This window comes from Marmota marmota, unplaced genomic scaffold (assembly GCF_001458135.2).
Source record: "Marmota marmota marmota unplaced genomic scaffold, marMar, whole genome shotgun sequence".
Taxonomy (NCBI): domain Eukaryota; kingdom Metazoa; phylum Chordata; class Mammalia; order Rodentia; family Sciuridae; genus Marmota; species Marmota marmota.
In genome coordinates, this window is record NW_026000240.1 from 24,991,797 (window position 1) to 25,011,575 (window position 19,779).

The following is a 19,779-nucleotide window of genomic DNA, read 5'->3' on the forward strand; positions in this document are numbered from 1 at the left end:
CAGCACCAGCCCTGGGCCTGACACACAGTAGACACTCAGGAGAAATTCATTAAACATAGTGGAAGAAACCAGAGGTGGTGTTCCGGAAGCCCTCCAGAGGCAAGTGGTGTTCCCTTCACCAGGAGTGGGTGGGTATGGCAGAGGTGGCCAGAGCATGTTGTCTGGTACCCACTGGCCATGGTGACCATATACTTTGGGCTCTGATCCACCAAAGAATGAAAAACCCATACTCTAAGCAGCAATGATTCTTCATCAACAATTCTTTGCCCTGGATAGATGGCCAAGCTGGCATTCAAAGAAGTCGGGGAAATTATTGCCCTGCTCAACATCACGCCAACCCCATTTTCCCACCCTCTACTGTGGTTTGGTGATTAGGGAGCTTGCCTGTGGCTCATTCTCCAGCACAGGAGCTCAGACGAGCCACATTCTTCCTCCAGTTCGCACATGGAACCAAAACATCCTGAGCCTGGTTTTACTTTTCCTCATAAGCCCTTGTGCTTCCACGACTGAGGGTCCTTCTGAAATCCTAGAGTCTGTTCCCAAGTGGTGTATTCCATACACAGCCTGAAGTGGGATTACAGTAGAGATAAATAAAAGATTAGTTTCCGAGTTTCAGGACTAAATAAAGGATCGGATTCTTGGTGATTGGGAGATAAAAGGAATTTGGGGTTTGTTCATGGATGATCTGATTCAGAAGCAGTTGGGGACAGAGGGTGGGTCCAGGAGCTCAGTTTTCCTTGTCTTTTTGTGGGTCTCTCTTGCTGCCCACCCTGGCCATCTGGTTTCACTTGTGAGACAGGCTGCATAGGCCAGGGCAGCAGGAGACCAAAGGGAGACTAATGGAGAGCCGACAGGCTGGGTATTGAAGCAGGGATGGCTGAGAACAGGAGGGTCTTCCACATCCCCTTGGAATGCAATGTCCAGAGAATGTCCACTTCTATGGAAGGCATCTGCCCAACAATCTTGAATCTCCAGAGCATCACTAACAGCCTAGGACTAAGCAAAAGTAGTCTTCTGGCATGGATGTATTTACTCCTATTTTCTATACAGGTTTAACAGTGTCTCGTATGTGCCGAGATTTGGTGATGGGATTTGCTGATGGATTTGGTGCAGCAATTTAGAAGGTAAAGTACAAAAGAGTCTCTGGAGCAGAGATAGTTAAGCATCTGAATGGAGAAGGAAAACTCTAAAAAAAGAACTCCAACCAGGCTCAGTGGTGCACGCCTGTAATCCCAGTGGCTCCGGAGGCTGAGGCAGGAGGATCACAAGTTCAGAGTTAGCCTCAGCAACTTAGCGAGGCCCTAAGCAACTCAGCGAGGCCCTAAGCAACTCAGCGAGACCCTGTCTCTAATAAAGTATAAAAAAAGAGCTGGGGATGTTGCTCAGTGGTAAAGCATCCCTGGTACCAAAAAAAAAAAAAAAACTTCATTTGGGCATCATGGCACACAACTGTAATCCCAGCTGAGGCAGAAGACCAAAAGTTGGAGTACAGCCTTGGCAGCTTAGTGAGTGAGTGAGACACTGTCTCAAAAAAAAAAAAAAAAAAAAAAGGCTGGGGATGTAGCTCTATGGTAAAGTGCGCCTGGGTTCGATCCCCAGTACCACAAAACAAACAAAATAATAATAATAAGGAAGCCCTGGCTGTGGACCATGGAGTGGTCTCATAACCAGGGGAATATCAAGCTGTGCCTGTCAAGCCCTGTTTCTGAAGATGGGGGAGTCCACATGCCTCCCCACAGGGGCTAAGTGTCTCCTCTCATAAAGCACAAATTCCAGCTGGCTGGAATTTTAATGCCTGTAGAACATATAATGCCCCAGGATCTTGGGATAACCCAGGGTGTTTCTCCAGTTGGATTTTTGTTGTCAGGATTGTAGCAGCAGCAATAGCAGCAGCAGCAGTAGTAAAGAATGAACTTTATTTTATAAAAAAAAAAATTTACAGCACTCTTGTAAGCACATTTCACATATTAACTCATTTAATCCTCCTAAGAAGCCTGTGAGTTTGACAGAACTTGTTGGTTATGGGGGAAAGGCCCTGGGATAAAAGGGGGAAAAAAAGAACCCTGGTTTTTGTTAAATTTGGATTTATTTTGAATTTTGACTGTGAATTCAAAATACAACTCTCTCTCAACAGCTCATGAACTCAGTCTGGATAATGCTGATGGATGACAATGATGATAACACTAACTGGATGAAAATACCATCCAAGGGCTGGGGTTGTAGCTCAGTGGTGGAGCACTTACCTTGCACATGTGAGGCTCTGGGTTCGATCCTCAGTACCAAGTAAGAAAATAAATAAATAAAAATAAAGATATTGTGTCCATCTACAACTAAAAAATTAAAAAAAAAAAAAAAAAGAAAGAAAATGCCATCCAAACATGGCCTTCATCAGTGGTCACCAGCTGTGTTATCACACATCAAAATCTAAGGTAAGGCCAGACATAGTGGTGCACTCCTGTAATCCCAGCAGCTCAGGAGGTTGAGGCAGGAGGATTAGAAGTTCAAAGCCAGCCTCAGCAACTTAGTGAGGCCCTAAGCAACTCAGCAAGACCCTGTCTCAAAATAAAAAAATAAATAAAAAGAACTGGGGATGTGGCTCTGTGGTTAAGCACCCCGAGTTCAAACCCCAATATCAAAAAAAGCCTAAGGTGAAACATCTCAACGTCCATCTAACACATGGGTGACTGCAAAGATCTCCATGTTTACCAACATGCAGAGAGGGAAAAAAAATAAAACTAAATATTACATTTGTTTTTCATTTTATACTCAGTTGTTTTGAGCAGTATGTAGACAGTTGAATCATCAGAAATCTTAATATCTCTCCTGCCCCCCGACACACACACACACACACACACACCACCAACCACTACCTCAGTCTATTCATGGCTGCCCCTCCTCAAACATCCCAGTGTGAGTCTCAGGGTTGGAGCTGAGGAGAGGACACAGGATGAGCAGTATGGGCACCCTAGTCCCAACCCTGCCATTCGACCTGGGGCAGAAGGGGGTGTGCCCTGCCCTGGCTGCTTTCTGAGCTGGGCCTCACAAGTCAAGAGCATAGAAATCTAAGAGTATGGGTCACCTGAGGACCTGGATCTCGGGCAGCTCACCAGGCACAGAGGGGAGGGCACAATCAACCCTCCCTATGACTCCCTCCCTGATACAGAGGCTCTCGGAACTCCAAAATGCTGCTGAGCCCAACTCCTAGAGAGCAACCAGCAACACACAGGGGCCTCTCCCTATGTGGACCTCTACTTACAGCCTCCTGACCCTGCAGCCAGGTTTCTCACGGACTGGATGCCAGATCATCTACAGTAGAATTCTCCAAAGAGCTTCCTAAAGTTGGGGGTTCCTGGGTTCCCCCCCAGCCATCCTGGATCTGCTCCCTGGAGTGGAGCTGCCAGGTCTCCTCTGACCAGCCCTGTGCTGCATACATAAAGAACCCCTTCTCCAGAGATGTATCACACTGGGTTATAGCTCCTTCCATTTATACAGTTTTAATTTTCTAACTGTGCTTCAATTCAACCAAAATCCAAGGAGGGTCTGATCTGGAGCTATTCTAAGCACAGAGAGTGAAGTCTTGATAGGAGGCCAGACCCTGCCTGCCAGGAAATTACAGTGATTTTAGTTTCACAACAATGCCACCAGACAGAGCATGTGGTAGGACTTTCTTTTTACAAACTAACCAATAGGGCTCGGAGAGTGTAAGTAACCTGTCCACAGTCACACAGCTGCTTGATGTGCTAGGATCAAATCCCCCTCATTACAGACCCATGCTCTTTGCTCTACCTGAAGGGCACAGAAGACTCTGGTAATAGAGCCAGAATGACAGAGCTAAGAGTGTTCTTGAACAACTAATGGTTCCAAGAATATCCAAGAGGTTCTAATTGGCATTTCAACTCTAAGCAGTTGACAGTGATTGCCTCCATGTGTGGGAGAGGGCTCTGTAGCCACATTCAGGATCACTGACGAAGATGCTGCAACTGATTAATCACGGTATACAGTGGTTGCAGAAGCGGGAAGCAGCTGCACATGTACCACATATGCCCATCTATACACAGAACAATTTACTGATGAGGAAACTGAGGCTCTGAGAGACCGAAGTCAGCCAAGTCTCAGAGTTGAGTTGGGACTAGAATCAAGGTCTAAATTCTACTCAGGAGTATAAGCTTTTCCCAGGCAGTCGAGATGATTGACTGAGAAGTGCATCCCACTGCCAGGGGCCAAGGACCTCCTGATGTTAGTATAGAAGGTTTGGTGGAGCCCAAGGGAAGAGGAGGAGGCTGTGGCTGCTCTCATTTATTCCCCCCACCTAAACCAGGTGAGATGGGGATGAAATGCATATTACTGAGCCCTCACCTGGGCCAGACACTGTCCTGCAGGCAGTGATGATCCCACTTGGTCTTTGCAATGACGTTGGGAGGGAGCTCCATTTTGCAGATGGGGAAATGGTGGTCAAGCTCCAGTAACCCAAGTGGTTAAGCCAGGACAAGCTCCCAGGTCCTTGTGGCTCCACAGTCCCCCAGGCTGTAAATGGGGGTTTAGCCGTGGGCTTTAGGGTCAGAAGGACCCCAAGTCCCAGCTCTACCGCATAATAGCTCCCCAGTTTGGGTATGTGCCTCAATCTCTCCATCCCTTGGTTTCTTCATCTATAAAATGGGGCAATAGCAGGGCCCAGCTCAGATAGTTGTTAGGATTAGATGGATTAATCTATGAGAAGCTCATGGCTTCATCGGGCACATGGCAAGCCCTCCATAAACAGCAGCCCTTTCCAAGGCCCTGACACCACACTGCCCCAGACATATCACCAGGACATCCGCCAACACTGCTGACCTGAGCAACCCACTTGGAGGAGGCCCCATCCAAAGATCATCTCATTCATTCACTATTCTGAGTTAGGACTTAGAGCCCCACGTGCCACAATATGCAAGTGCTACCTATCGCACAGGGGAGCCATGCCTTTGTAGAAGTTAGGACTCCTCAGAGCAACTGCCACAAGATGGCAGCCTAAGAAGTAGCCACACATGGGCAGAGCTCCTCTAAGTCAGGCCTAGTCTGGGCTTCTCAGGCAGCTGGAGTCCCCCCAGTGATGGTCACACCAGCGGCTCTGGGACCAGCTGGACACCGGAGCCTCTTCACAGGGGATGCTGAGGCTGCAACAGCTTTCCTGTCCTCACTGGGGATGAGCCTAAGAGCGTGGCCTCCTGCTCTTGTTTACTATGTGGTGCCCAGGAATAATTTATGACCACCACCCCCCCTTTAAATGCCTCTCTGGTGGATTAAGAGCCCCAAAGAATATACTTTTTTTAAATGGTTAGGAAAAGACACAACAAAATTAACTGTGATTTGTGATACATATGCAAATAAGGTGAGTGACACTGTGATCTATGTTAGGTGTTCTGATTTAATCTGTACAATACCTGGGGGTTTGAATCCAGGTTCTATTTAGGAATATGGCAGTAAAGGGTAGCAGTCTGTATTTCGCACTGTTGGGTCCAAAGGAGTAGAGAACTAGGAAGGCTTGAGAACTTACATCCAGTGGCTTCCAGTGTATGCCAGCGTCTCCCTTGAGCCCAGATCCAGGAGCAGGGACATTTCCACCCTCCTTTCATTCCATAAGCTGGTATTTGTCGTGCATCTCCTGTTGCTAGGCACCATGCTTACAGCTCTTATGTATTACCTCATTGAATCCACCTCACAAAACCTTATGCAAGTAACAGGACTACTAGTATGATTCCCATGTTACAGGTGAGAAAACTGAGGCTCCTTAATATTGCATTAAGTTCTCAGCCCAGAAGTAGTGGATCTGAAGTAAGCTTAGTCTCTCTGACTCCAGTACTTCATTTCTAACAACTTCCTCCTCATATCTTTGCCCCCCACCAAGGAAATCCTAAGCTCACATGAAGGCCCAGGCAGGTGAGGGTGGGGAGTGGGAAGGCCATGGCTTCTCACCATTTTAACTGCTTTTCACCAGAACAGGTGATGGGGGAGAACTGGGCAATGTCCTGATGTCAGGGGCAGCATGATGTGACATTGACTTGATCTTACCAGCTACCTATGAATGCCCTGGTCCAGAGGTAAAACAATCTGTCACCTCAGGCAACAGCCCATATCAAGAACAAGGGCAGCCAGGTGCCGTGGTGCATGCCTGTAATCCCAGCGATTTGGGAGGCTAAGGCAGGAGGATTGCGAGTTCAAAGCCAGCCTGAGCAACAGCGAGGCGCTAAGCAACTCAGTGAGACTCTGCTCTAAATAAAATACAAAATAGGGCTGGGGATGTGGCTCAGTGGTTGAGTGCCTCTGAGTTCAATCCCGCTACACACACACACACATACACACATGAATGGGATTGGACTCATGTGTCTCTCCTTGTGAATTGCTACAATCAAGAGAAACATTTTCAAAGGGCTGCTGATAAAATTGCTATTTTGACCCTCCTTTTAGCTGAAAACCAGACAACAACAAAATAGCTTTTCTTTGTATTAGCTACATTATAGGAGAAGGAGTGAGGGATGGGTTTCATAATTGAGTCTCCAAGTAAAGATAATATCTGCCAAGTAAGCAGGCGAGAACTGACCAAGAATGGGTATAAATGTGTGTGCGTTCACCTGTCCTGTGCTGTGGCTGGGTCTCATCCTAGCATTTCTCAAATCCTTTGTCCAGCCTCCATAGGCAAGACCTGTGTGCCCCCAGACCTCATGGAATGCACAGTCACTGGAGCACACAACCCTGGATTTCAGCTTGGAAAGCAGCAGCCTATAAGGGACAGTCATTGTATCATATTGACAGTCCTCAAAATGGATAAAAAGTTTTAAACAAAGTTAGCTACTCAGAGAGTCAACAAATATTTCCTGAGGACCAGGTAAGGTGCTGAAAATACAAAAAAAAAAAAAAAAAAAGATAATCCCTGCCCTTACACAGAGTAGAAGCTACTGGGGGAGGTGGACACCAATCAAATAATCACATAAGCAAGAATAAACTACCAAAAAATAAAAAGAATAAATTAGCTAGAGTGGTGGCAATGGAGATGGGCAGGTCCTTTGATGGTACCAGGAGAACAGGTGCTGAGAGCTAGGGTGATGGACGTGGCATGAGTGAAAAGGACGTCAAGCTTGCTTCCCGATGCCATTCACCAGGAGGACCAGGTTGGGGTGGCGGTGGTTCATGAGTATGGTCTTGGGCATGTGAAGCCCTGGGTGTCTCGGCATCATCCAAGGGAGGTATTAGGTAAGCCACTTCCAGGGGCCTTCTGGGCTAGAAATAGGAATTTTGGAGTTGGGCCCTGGGCATGGATGAGGCAGATGGAGAAGAGGAGATGGGTTGAGAAGAGGACCTCAAGGGGTCTGAGAGCCCAAACTTTGGCATCAGACAGTTTCTGCCTCAGATCCTCCTCTTTCAGGCCTTGGGACCTGGGCCATTGCTGAAGCTTCCTGGCCTTCATTTCCCTCCCCTGTAACCTGCAGTTGTGTGCGACTGTCACAAGAGGGACTTGCTGTAATCTCCCCGTGCAACACCAGCTCACAGAAAGCTCTGGATAAACAGTTACGGGTGTAACATTTTATCAGCAGCCAAGTTCCTCTTACCTCCCAAGGGCTCCCTCTTTTTATTTTCCTTCCTCCCTTCTTTATTTTCTGAACATCCCCATGCCTCCCCAGACTGGTGCAGAGGACAAGTTCAACAATAAAAGTAACAGTAGCTACAACTCTTTAAGCACGGTGTACGGGTCAAGGTCTTTGCTAACAACTTAGGCTTTAACACAGATGCTAACACCAATATGTGAGACAGTCATCATGGCCACCTAGGATTTCAGGCCAGGAAGATGCCCACGGTGACAGAAGAGGCCACGGCAACTCAGGCCTCTCTGACTCTAGAGGCAGAACACTTCCTCCCTTTGTATTAGCTCACTGGTCCACTTGGATACTCAGATTATTTTAAAATCAAAATCTTAGTTGAAACCCCAAGAAGACAGTGTTACACTGTGCTCTTCAAGATCCTAGGGATCCACAGGGTACCCCAACATGCTCTGGGAAACACATGGGCCAGTCTGAGATGCCCAACCCCCATGCTAGCCAGAGGAACCCACCCCCAGCTCCTGAGGAAATCACCAGTTTTACAGATGAGAGCGTTTCCAGTTAGTTTGAGGCAAGGCCCTCTGTTCCTTCCAAAATGCAGAAGACGGGATTTTTCTAGTCCAAAGCTCACTCTACTATATCAAGACACCAGTTTTGCAACCACAGGGGCCCTTCCTCTGCCTGGTGGGCTCCCATTAGGGCACAAAGAAGTGGGGGCACAAACCCCCCAGGCCAAGAGGCCTCCCTGCCCTGTTTGTGTTTGGTCCCTGGATCATTCCTTGCAACCCCCCCGGCTGCGGTGTCAGAGGTGCAGGCTTGCACTGAGAGCAGGGTCGCCCTGAGCTGCCTGTTTATTTTCCTTCCTGGACACTTTGGTGACTCGGTGTTTGAAAAGCTCCAACAAGGCTGGAATGAGAGTCCACAGGAGAATGGACAGTCACCTCAAGGAGGCCTGCTGGTGATTTGGAATGTCCCTTTGGAAGGCTTTTTAATAAACTTTGTTTGTATCTGCCTTGATGAGGAACACATTTGCCTGGGACTGCACAGCGATGTTTGGTTTTGAGGCTTCCCTTTCTTGGCCTTAGAAGTCCTTGGTGGCAGTGGCTGCCTGCAGGCCCTTGGGACTCCCCTGTGGAGCGCTGACCTGCTTCCAGCTTTGTCCCAGTAACTTTAGTCCCGCTATCCTCCTGGCCCCCGGTGTCCCTGATAAACTCCAGAGCAGAAAGTACAGGGTCAGAGGGTTTGAAAGTTCAACAGGAAGAAAGGTCCCATTACCTTTTTAAGAAGCTTCCAGGCCCAGCACTGGAATTTGTTTTTTCAATCCATCTAGCAATGCCTTTGACTCCCGCCTCTCTCAATCCTCCCCTTCGCCAGCCTATAACAATTGCAAGAGTTAATTTTAGTATTTTACACACGCACAGCAGTTCCCGTCAAAGACCCTCAGGATGGAGAGGGAGGCATCCAGTCTTCCTCCCGCTGGACTTCTCTCCCAGACACATGTGAACAAGGACTGCTGCCTTCTCAGACTCCTGCGAGTGCTGGGTGTCCCCAAAACTCTGTCTTATTTGACCAAAAAAAAAAAAATGAACCTTCCGTCAAGAGCTAAGTGGTTGGCCATAGGAGCCTGGTGACCCGCCAGGCCTGGGGGAATGATGGCAATACCACCTCTGATGAGCTCACTTCCATCTGGCTCTGGGGTGCCCAAGGTAGAAAGTGGTGTAAGTAAAGCAAGTACAGTAGGCCATGTTCCAGGTCAGGTCCAGTCCCTGTGCTCCCTGTGGCCCAAAGGTATTGAGTATCATCCTGATTGAACCACTTGGGGAAAGTGAGAAACATATGGAGATGAGTAAAAGGAAGGAGAGAAGCCCACTACATTGGTCTTTTTCATTAAGACCAAAGTCAAGGACTTGCTGGAGTCAGCATGGTGTCAGAGGGACAGGGTTTGCCCCTTGGTCTCTGCTGTCTGGATTCCATGCTCAGCTCCACTCTGTCCTACTGTGTGACTCTGGGCAAGTTACTGAGTCTCTCTTCACTTCAGTTTCCTCATAAAACTGAACTGTAAAATGGGGATACTAATAATACCTTCCTTGAGGGGCTGGGATTGTGGCTCAGTGGTACAGCACTCATCTGGCACATGTGAGGCTCTGGGTTCAATCCTCAGCACCACATAAAAATAAATAAATAAAGGTATTGTGTCCAACTACTTCTAAAATATAAATATTTTTTAAAATTCCTTCCTTGAAGGGTTGGGTTTTTTTAGGGGGGGGGAGTCAAAATCATACATAATGTATATTTAGAGAAATGCATGGAAATATGGAAAGATAAACACCAAAGTTGGGAGAAGGAAGAGAATAAGGGGGTGATGGATTATAGGAGACAGAAAGGTAGGTGCCCACTTTCACCAGGCAGAGAAGGATGGCATAATACCAGGAGAAAGAGAATGCACAAAGAGTGTGTGTGTTATGATGGGCTCAGTGTAAGTAGTACTTCCCCAAATGCTTAATAGTAAAAATTTTTTTTTTCTCTCTCTCCATGTCCTGGGTACCAATGGATGTGGCAAAGGGTCTGTTGCCATCAAAAGCCCCTTGCAGAAGTCTCCTTTGATTCTGATGGGGAACAGACGAGAGAGTTTGGTCAAAGGATCCCTAATCCTTCTTTATTTTGATTCAAAAAAAAAAAAAAAAACACCAACAGGAGAGGAAGCTGTCCATGTGGACACTTGGGGGGGTCACTTTCATGTTTCGAAACTCAAGAGACAGAGCCGCTCCTGCCTGGCCAGCAGAACTGTGGCCTCCCTCCTGGCTCTGTGGGAGCCCCCATGGGCTGGACTCCCAGGTCCAGGTGGCACCTCCATCCTGATGCCATCCTGGAGGGGCGGGCCAGATATGCGGTGTGAAAACACCCGCTTCCATTCCATCACGTGTCCAAATAAATGGAGCTGTTGATTCAGGCTGATTAGACGAGGGGCCTTTCCTAAAAAGCAGTCTGTGTGAGCCTAAGAAAAACAGGATTTTCGGTGGAATTAGGCTCTTAATCCCCAGCTTCCCCAGCAGAGCCGTGGCCTGGAGAAGCTGAGAGGCCTCCAGAGATGCCCCGTCAGGAGCTGGCTGGACGCTGCATTCCTCCCTTGCCCCCTGCTTTCCAGGCTGCTTCCTCCCACCTAGGCAGATGGGGGGGTGGAAGGCCTCAGTGGGGGCCACAAACCTTAGCTGTCAGCAGTGGGGTTGTCAAAGGAGCCCCAAATGCCCCTCATCCCCCCAGTTGGGCCAGAAGGTGAGAACCCCAGCAAGCTATGGTCACCCAACTCGCTCTCCAAGTGGAAACTGATGAAAGGAAGAGCTGGATTTGTGGGAAAACACACACACACACACACAAACAAACAGAAAAGCAGGAGGAGTGGGCTAACAGGCATCTGGGAAGGAGCCAGCCACTCCCCATTTTCCTATCTCTTAATGTGGGTACCTGAGAGCAGGGACCATGTTGGAGTCACCTCTACACCTGGGGCCTGTCCAGATCCAGGGCTGGCCCTAGCTTCACAGATGCTAGAGGCCAGCAGAGGGATAGACAGCATGGGCTCTGGAGTGAGACCAAGTCACAGTGGACTCCACCTCTAGGAAGACTGTTCATCTCAGTCTCTAGTTGTCTCATCTTTTTTTGCAGGGGGATGGGGAGGTAACCAGGATTGAACTCAGGGGCACTCAACCACTGAGCACATCCCCAGCCCTATTTTGTATTTTTATGTAGAGACAGGGTCTCACTGAGTTGCTTAGGGCCTCGCTTTTGCTGAGGCTGGCTTTGAACTCGCAATCCTCCTGTCTCAGCCTCCCAAGCCACTGGGATTGTAGGTATGCACCACTGCACCACTACACCCTAGCTAGTTGTCCCACCTTGAGAAGGGAACAGCTGCCTCCATGGTGCCTGGACAGCTGCTGTAAGGCCCAAATCAGGAAATGCACATGGAGGGCTTGGCCCTGCTCAGCCACAGCAAATACTTCGTCAACAGTCACTACTGCCCACGATGCCTGGGAGGCTGCAGATTGGATGGGATTGGTGGCCCCTGCTTCAACACAAGGAGCTTAAAAACCAAGGAGATGAGACAGACTTGGGAAAGGAATCCAGGGACCCTCAACCAAAAACTAAAGTGGTCCTAGGAGGAGGTAAAATTTCCAGTGGACAGGACAGTGAAAGGATGAGCAAAATCTGGAAAGGTAGAGAGGATAGAGGATGACAGACAGGAAGGGGAGACAGCAAGAGCCAAGGTGGGATCCTAGAAAAGAGCCTGGTAAAGGCATGAACTCTACAGCCAGGGCCAGCTAGAGACGAGTTTAGCAAGTTGGGGAAGACAGGTCAGACGGCTGCTTGGCCACTGAGTGCCAAACATGGTCCCTGAGGGAGGTGCTGGGCCTGAGCCGGAAGTTCTGTGTCAACCAGACCCCTCCCTCCCTCACTGCTGTGTGCAGCCCACCTCATCCTCCCTCCCTGGCTTTGTCTGTGTGGTTCCTGCCACCTCCAGTGCCTCCTGAGGTCTCATCTGTCCCCCTATGAACCCACAACTCACCCTTCCCTCTTCCTCAGAAGTCTTCTGTGTGGGAAAAGCATGAACTCCAGAGCCAGACAGGGCTCAAGCCAGTTGTTAACTTCAGTCTCCCTCTTCTGTAAACTGACTCTTGCACATCTGTAAAAGGGGAGGTTATCTGCACATCTGTAAAAGGGGAGCTATCTACCTCCATGGCCGTAAGGAGGATAGATTTAGATAAGGGGCACCAGGTACCCAGCGGTTCTCTGACACTTAGCAGGTCCTCAGTGGACATTCATGGTGCGAATGGATTCCAAGCCCCTTAACCTCTACACAATAAGGTCCTCCCTGCATCCCATGAAACCCCAATGACCTCTTTTCCTCCTTTTCCTGGGAAGCAGAAAAAACCTTGCTATCATAAGCTCCCACAGGAATGTCCTCTGGTCTCTCAACCAAAAGCCCAGCTCAGCACCCTCGGGCCAGGCATCTCATGGCCTCTCAAAGGTGCATCCAGCACTGCAGACTGCTCTCTTGGAGGATATGTCTGGCCATTCGCTTCTGGGGAGCAGAGAACACTCCACCCTCCCCTGTACCTTCACAGTACCCAGGACAAAGCTAGGCATGGCTGGCAGTCTGGACAGAGGTTGCTACTCAAACATTTTCAAGGACCAGGCAGGTCACATAAATGAGGGGTAAAGGCTTGATGGGACACAATAGGGCATGGTGGGGCCTATGGCAAGCTGGAAAGCCTTTCTGTGCACTGACTGGCTGATCAAGCGGCACAGGAAGAGGTACTGTAGATACAGAAGTCCTGGATCACTTACTAACCAGGCGACTACAGCCAACTGTAGTGCTGGACATCAGGGTCACTGTCTGTGCCAACAGGCCATCAAACCTTGACCAGGCAGCTCACAAGCTGGTGATGAAGAGCACTTAGGAGAGCAATTCAAAAGCCTGAGGTTCCCTAGACTTGAGGGACTATGATCAGAAGTTCTAATGTTTTCCCTGAGCAAGGCCTCAAATCTCAGATGACCAGGAACAGGTGTATGGTTAGGGAAGCTTCAAAGGCCCCCCGCTGCCCTGCCTCCTATCTCCTCAGGATCTCCAGTGGCCCTGGCTCAAAAGGGGGTGGTAATTGGGTCCCTCTGGAAAACAGCAGAGGCGGCTTAGGGGCAGCTGGAGGCAGCCGAAACTCTATCCCCTCCAGAGCCCTGACATTCTCCTCAGTCCCCTTCCCTCCTGCCAGCCAGGCTGCTGCTTCCTAGGACCACCTGGCTCCCCACCCTCCCCTGTTCCCATGGCTCCCCACAGCTTGCCTCTGCTGCCTAGGAGAGACCAGCGGCTGAGGTGCCCTAGAGCTGTCCCCCCACCCAAGGTCTTGGTGGCAGCTGTCAAATGGCACAGTGACCTCCTTAACGCCCAGCTCCAGCATCACCCTCACCTCCTAAGGCAAGGGGACCCTGGGCCCTCACCTGGAGCCCAGCCTGACCCCAAAGAGTGAGGCCAGCTGTCGTCGGTCACCAGGACAACAGGCTGCCCGTGATCAAGTGTGTTCAGCCACTTCACATCTAAGATGAGTCTGTGATAGTTGACAGGCTCAGGCACCTGCTCTCCACTTGGCACCTTCCAAAGATGCCTGATAGCTCCAGAAGGTGACATTGTTACACCTGTTTTTCAGAAAACAGCAGCCCAGAGAGATTCAATAAGCCATCAGACATAAATAGAATTCGCTCCCAGTTCTAACTACAAACTACACACTCGTGTTATAAGAGTGCCTCATGTGTATCCACAGATGTTTAACTGCTTCCACCAAGGGCCAATCTCTGTTAGAACAGAATGGTGCACTCAACAGATGTGATCCCTGCCTGCGTGACGTTGCTGGAGGTGGGGAGGAGGGGTGGACATTGACAAATCAGAGAAATCTGCAAAAACAAGTAGTAATGTTAATGCTGTGTAAGAGCCATGCACTCACATAGACCACTGCCCAGGTCAGACAGGCCATTACCTGTGCTAGTGTCACGGCTCCTATGAGCCAGACCCACACCCAGCTTGGGTCAGGAACCTACAAACTGCTCTGAATGGAAACATCATAAACTCCAAGACTCAACTTATCCCCTATCAGCAAGCACCTACAACAGGTCCAAAGGCTGTGAGACTGGAAGCAGATTCCCTTAGGGTTCATAAGGCATGAAGCCACGGTGGGCAAAGTGACAATCTTGCTGGTTTGCTTTCTTCTTCAGACTTGATATCTCTGTCCTCTTCAAACCAGTTGACTTTGGTCACCATCAAGTCTATATAATGCAAGTGCTCATTATAGTGTTCTTTCAGGGTTTTTTGATATTCGAAATTTTTCTCCCCAATTTTTTTTTTATTTTGGGAGGCCTATATTACAAAGGGCAATTTGGCAAAATCTCCAGTGAACCTACTTTCAGTCCCACAGCCTTGGGACTTGCGGCAATTGCTTGTTGACAGGTGATGGGTGGGGGCTGGGATTAATGATGTTTCTGTTCAGAGCAGTTCCTCAATTCCTGACCTGAGCTGGGCAGGGCGGTATCCCAGCCCTTTAATCCAGACACGGCGCTTCTAAAATTGTACTCACACACATCCAAAATTAGACCTAGTTTCTAAAGGACTGGAGGATCTCACATACACATCTGTTTCTAAATGCATAAAAGAACACACAAGAAGTTGTAATAGTGGATGCCTGAGAGGAGAAACTGGTTAAGAAATGAGGTGGGAAAGGCTTGGGTGCTTTTTAAATCTTGAAGCATGTGTCTGTATTACCTGTTCACAAATTAACAGAAATATGCACGTTTGAACACTCTCCTAAAATAAACGGGGATGAACTTTGGATGCTGAATTATATAAACGAATCCAATAAAAATATTATGCTGTGAAAGAAGCCAGATGCAAAAGACTCCATACAATAAAACATAATACCACTGTGTGAAACTCTTGAAAGACAAGTCAATCTATAATGAAAGAAAGCAAATCAGTGACTTTCTGGGGCTGAGACTGGACTATGGGATTGACTTTTCTATCTTGATTGAGGTGTTTATCATTTAGGTGTCTCCATGTGTCAAAAGTTGCCAGAAGGTACACTTAAAATAGATGCATTTTTTGCGTGAACATTATATCCCAGTAAAGTTGGTTTTTAAAATCAATAAGCAAAGAGTTTAAAAGTAACAAAAGCCCTGTTTTGAGAGTCTAGCAGGAAAGGCACTGAATAATAAGCCTGTCCTCACCTGAAAACAGGAGGTTAGGAGGACAAGCACGAGGATCTGCAGGTCAAATCTTCCTGCCACACCCAATCAAGCAAGAGCTATTTTAGAAAATCAGACTTTCTTTTATCAATTCAACATATAATCTTGAGATCTAAACTTGGACAGAAGCAAATCTGTGGGTCGGCCCCTGCTCCTGGCTCTCTGTACAGGTTTGCCAGCAAAGGAGCTCTGTTCCAGTAGCTTCAGCAAAAACAACAGAGGGATCAGCCCCAGACCATCCTCCAGGACACGTCCTTAGGCTTGGAAGGACTCGCAGGGGTTCTCCCAAGGTGAGGTCTTAATCATCTCCATGATGGGTGGTCCAGTTATGTTGAGAGCTTCTTCCCCACTGTCCAAAGGGAGCCACTACCTATCCCTCACTGATGTCCCTCCAGAACATCAACAGCCTGAACAGATGGACCAGTCTGGGTTCTACTGCCCAATCCATCCAGACTTCAGATTGACAGAGGAAGGTCAGGAGCCAAGACTCTTCCAGTAAGAATCAAGGAGCATGGCTGGGGATGTGGCTCAAGCGGTAGCGCGCTGGCCTGGCATGCGTGCGGCCCGGGTTCAATCCTCAGCACCACATACAAACAAAGATGTTGTGTACGCCGAAAACTAAAAAATAAATGTTAAAAAATTCTCTCTCAAAAAAAAAAAAAATGAATCAAGGAGCAGCCACAGGGCACTCAGGTTCTGTGCGGATCTAAGAAACAGGTCCAAGAGGAGATAGCCATGGGCTGTCCCCAGAGGCCAGAACAACCATCCCCTTCTTCCTCCCCCTCCCCTATAAACACATTTATGTTATTTTCCATTAAATAAATATATATATGGAAAAAATATAAAAATAAAGAAAAAATGTATTTATACACACATTTACATATTAGTTATGTATTAAAATGTTTGTAACAGCATTATAATATGTATCCAAAAACTGAAAACAGTTTAGGGTGTGTAGCAACAGGAAATGGACAAACTGTATTACAAACAGTGGAATGCTACTCAGCAATAAAAACAAACAAACTACTGACACACACACAACATGAATTAATCATTATTTCAAATCATTATGCCGAAAGAATGAAACCTTACCCAAGAGAGTACGCCTGCTAAGAATCCATGTGCATAGCTGGGTGTGGTGGTGCACGCCTATAATCCCAGCAGCTTGGGAGGCTGAGGCAGGAGGATCACAGCTTCAAAGTCAGCCTCACCAACTCAGTAAGACCCTGTCTCAAAATAAAAAATAAAAAGGGCTAGGGATGTGACTCAGTGGTTAAGTACCTCCGGTTTCAATCCCCAGTATCAAATCCATGTGCATAAATTTCTAGAAGAAGCAAAACTAGCCTGGTTAAAAAAAAAAAAAAAATCCGAAGAATGGATCCCTCCAGGCTGTGAGGGATCACCCAGAAAGGGGCAGGAGGGAGCTATCTGCAGAGACGGTGACATTCTATGTATTAACAGGGATTTACATTACACACAGGTATGCATTACTGAAAACTCACAAAATGGTAAAGATTGGTTCATCTGTACCTACAGGGGAAAAAAAAGACATAGAACATACATTTAACTCTGCTAAATGATATGCATGCTGCACTGTTTATAAGTAAAATCATGTCTGTAGTTTATATTAAAATACATCAAAAATTAAGATTGATGAATGAACAGAACAGGTAAATGAATAGATATATAATAAAGTAAATATGACAAAATGATAATTGGAGTCATGGTGGCTAGTGTACGTATTATGTTTGGAGATTCTCATAATAAAAGGGTAGGGGTCATTGTCATTAACTTCCTAAATTCTGTATATAGTGGAATCAGGGAAAACTGGGTTCAAATTTTGACAGGGCCATTTCCCCCCTGTCTGATCTGGAATAAGACTTAAACTCCCCAAGCATCAATATCTTAAAACATGAAGGGAAGATGATAAATAACGTCTGTGTCTTGGGGTTCTTGTGAGCATGGCATGCAAGAACATATGCAAAGAACTTGGAAAAGTTTATTAGGATCTGAAGCTGCTAAAAAAAAGGGGGGGGGCTCCCATTACAAACTCACAGGAATTCTAGGTTAAAAGCTAAATAATACTCTTAATGTTAAATAGCATAGAGGAATAACTATGGTTGACAACAATTGATTATTTAAAAACAGTTACAGGGGATGTTATTGGCCAAATTCTATTGTTATATACTGTGCAGGTATCATGTATGAATATGTAACAAAAAATCCCACCATTTTATACAATTATAATGCACCAATAAAAATGTGTAAAAGTTAAATTAGTGAATGTAAATATCAGAAAGCTTCAAAAATAAATTTTAAAACGTTTTTAAGTAAAAGTCATTTAAGTACTAAAAAACAATAACAACCAGTAGAGAGGATTTTAATGTGCCCAACACAAATAAATAATAAATGTCTGAAGTGATATATATATATGACAGTTACCTTGATCTGATCACTCACTACACATTATATTCAGGTACTGAAATGTCACATTGTGCCCCATAAATGTTTACAATTATTAGTTGACAATTAAAAATAAAATAAATTTTTGGAGCTGGGGGTATAGCTCAGTAGTAAAGCAAATGCTTAGCATGCACAAGGCCCCAGGTTCAATCTCCAGCACCAATAAATAAAATATATTTAAAACCAAGGAGTAACCAAGGAATGTAGCTCAGTGGTATGAGGCCCTGAGTTCAATCCTCAGTGGAAGGAAGGAAGGAAGGAAGGAAGGAAGGAAGGAAGGAAGGAAGGAAATCAGGACTTTTGAAGAATTGCACCCGTAGTGGAAAGAGGGCTAGAAAAATTCACCCACGACTCCAGAGACATAGCTGTAGAGCTGTGTCTTCCTGGTCTCCCATGAGAAATCAAAACACTAAGTTTAGGGGCTGGGGATGTGGCTCAAGCGGTAGCGCGCTCGCCTGGCATGCGTGCGGCCCGGGTTCGATCCTCAGCACCACATACAAAACAAAGATGTTGTGTCTGCCGATAACTAAAAAATAAATATTAAAATTCTCTCTCTCTCTCTCTCTCTCTCTCTCTCTCTCTCTCTCTCTCTCTCTCATTCATTTAAAAAAAACACTGAGTTTGCATCAAGGGATACTTTGGAGTTGGTCTTAAACCACCTGCATTGTACAGTAACCCAAAGTCAAAAAATTAACAAATAAACAAAAACAGATCTAAAGCTGGCTAAACCTCCAGGGCACCTGGCAAAACCAGAATAAAATTTCTCTATAAAGCTATTCCTAAAATTCAGGTAGCATAGAATTCCCCTTAAAAAATCACCAATGAACCATACAAAAAGTGTTCCAAGAGCAAGAGTTTGCAGACCAAACAAACAGAAGATATGACATCCCAAGAGCTTCTGATAATTGAACATTCTGAAAGACTGCAAAATAGGTAAAATGACAAAAGAGAAAAAGACAAGAAATAAAAAACATAATGAAGGAACAGGAAATGCTTTTTTAAAAAGCTTAATAAAACTTCTGTAAATTAAAAAATATAACCATCAAAATTAAAATTTTAATGAAGGGGTAAATTTGTAGGTTAGATCAAGCTAAAAAGAGAATTTGTAAATTAGAAAACAACTATGTAGAAATTACCAACAAGGTTGCACAGAGAGATAAAAATAATAGAAAGTATGAAAGATAATTGAAAGAAGAAGACAAAAAGATAGTCCAACAAATTTGTAATAAGAAAGAACAGAGAATTGGAAAAGATAATATTAAAAGATAGAGCTGGGCTCATCTCACATAGTGGGTTGGGGTTCAAGTGTTCTAGCAAACAAAACAAAGACTGAGAAGTCACATAGCTTCAACTTGAACTCCACATTGGTCAAAGTAGTCCTAAAACTACCCAGATTCAAGGGAAGGGGACCAAGACCCTACTTCTCAATGGGAGGAGTGTTACAGAATTTGGAAGTCATCGTTAAAAAGTATATCTGCATAAACATAGCTGAAATTCAGCACCCTATATAAATAAATAAAATGAAGGTCCATTGATAGCTAACAAAAAAAAAAAGAGCCATCAAGAATTTTCAATAACAATGAAAACCATGAATCCTCACAAGGAAAAGTCATTCCAATACCCAAGTAGATTAAATATAAATGATTCACACCTAGACACATTACAGTAAAATATCAAAACAAAATCATATAAGCAACTAGCAAGAAGAGACACATCACCACAAAGAAACAACAGAATTTCCACAAACTTCTCAGCAGCAACCACAGATGACAGAAAATAATGAACTATTCCAAGTATCTTCCATGTGCTGAGCGAAAATAACTGCAAACCTCAGTGATCTATATTCAGCTACATTATCATTTAAGAAGAAGAATGAAATTAAATTTTTTTTCAATCAAAGAGTTACTACCCACAGAACTGAGTGAAAGCACTATGAAAAGTATGTGCTGCCGGAAGAAGGAAATTGAAC

General features: G+C 46.0%; 1 long non-coding RNA gene across 1 annotated transcript; it reads right to left on the bottom strand.

Moving 5' to 3' along the window:
* Nucleotides 1–337: 337 nt before the first annotated feature.
* On the bottom strand, nucleotides 338–13,746 carry LOC125613528. The gene is made up of 4 exons (XR_007344060.1): nucleotides 13,557–13,746; nucleotides 12,127–12,243; nucleotides 8,844–8,943; nucleotides 338–564 (listed from the first exon to the last, which is right to left on the bottom strand). It is a non-coding gene; the product is annotated as an uncharacterized LOC125613528 (long non-coding RNA).
* Between the last annotated feature and the right edge of the window lie 6,033 nt (nucleotides 13,747–19,779).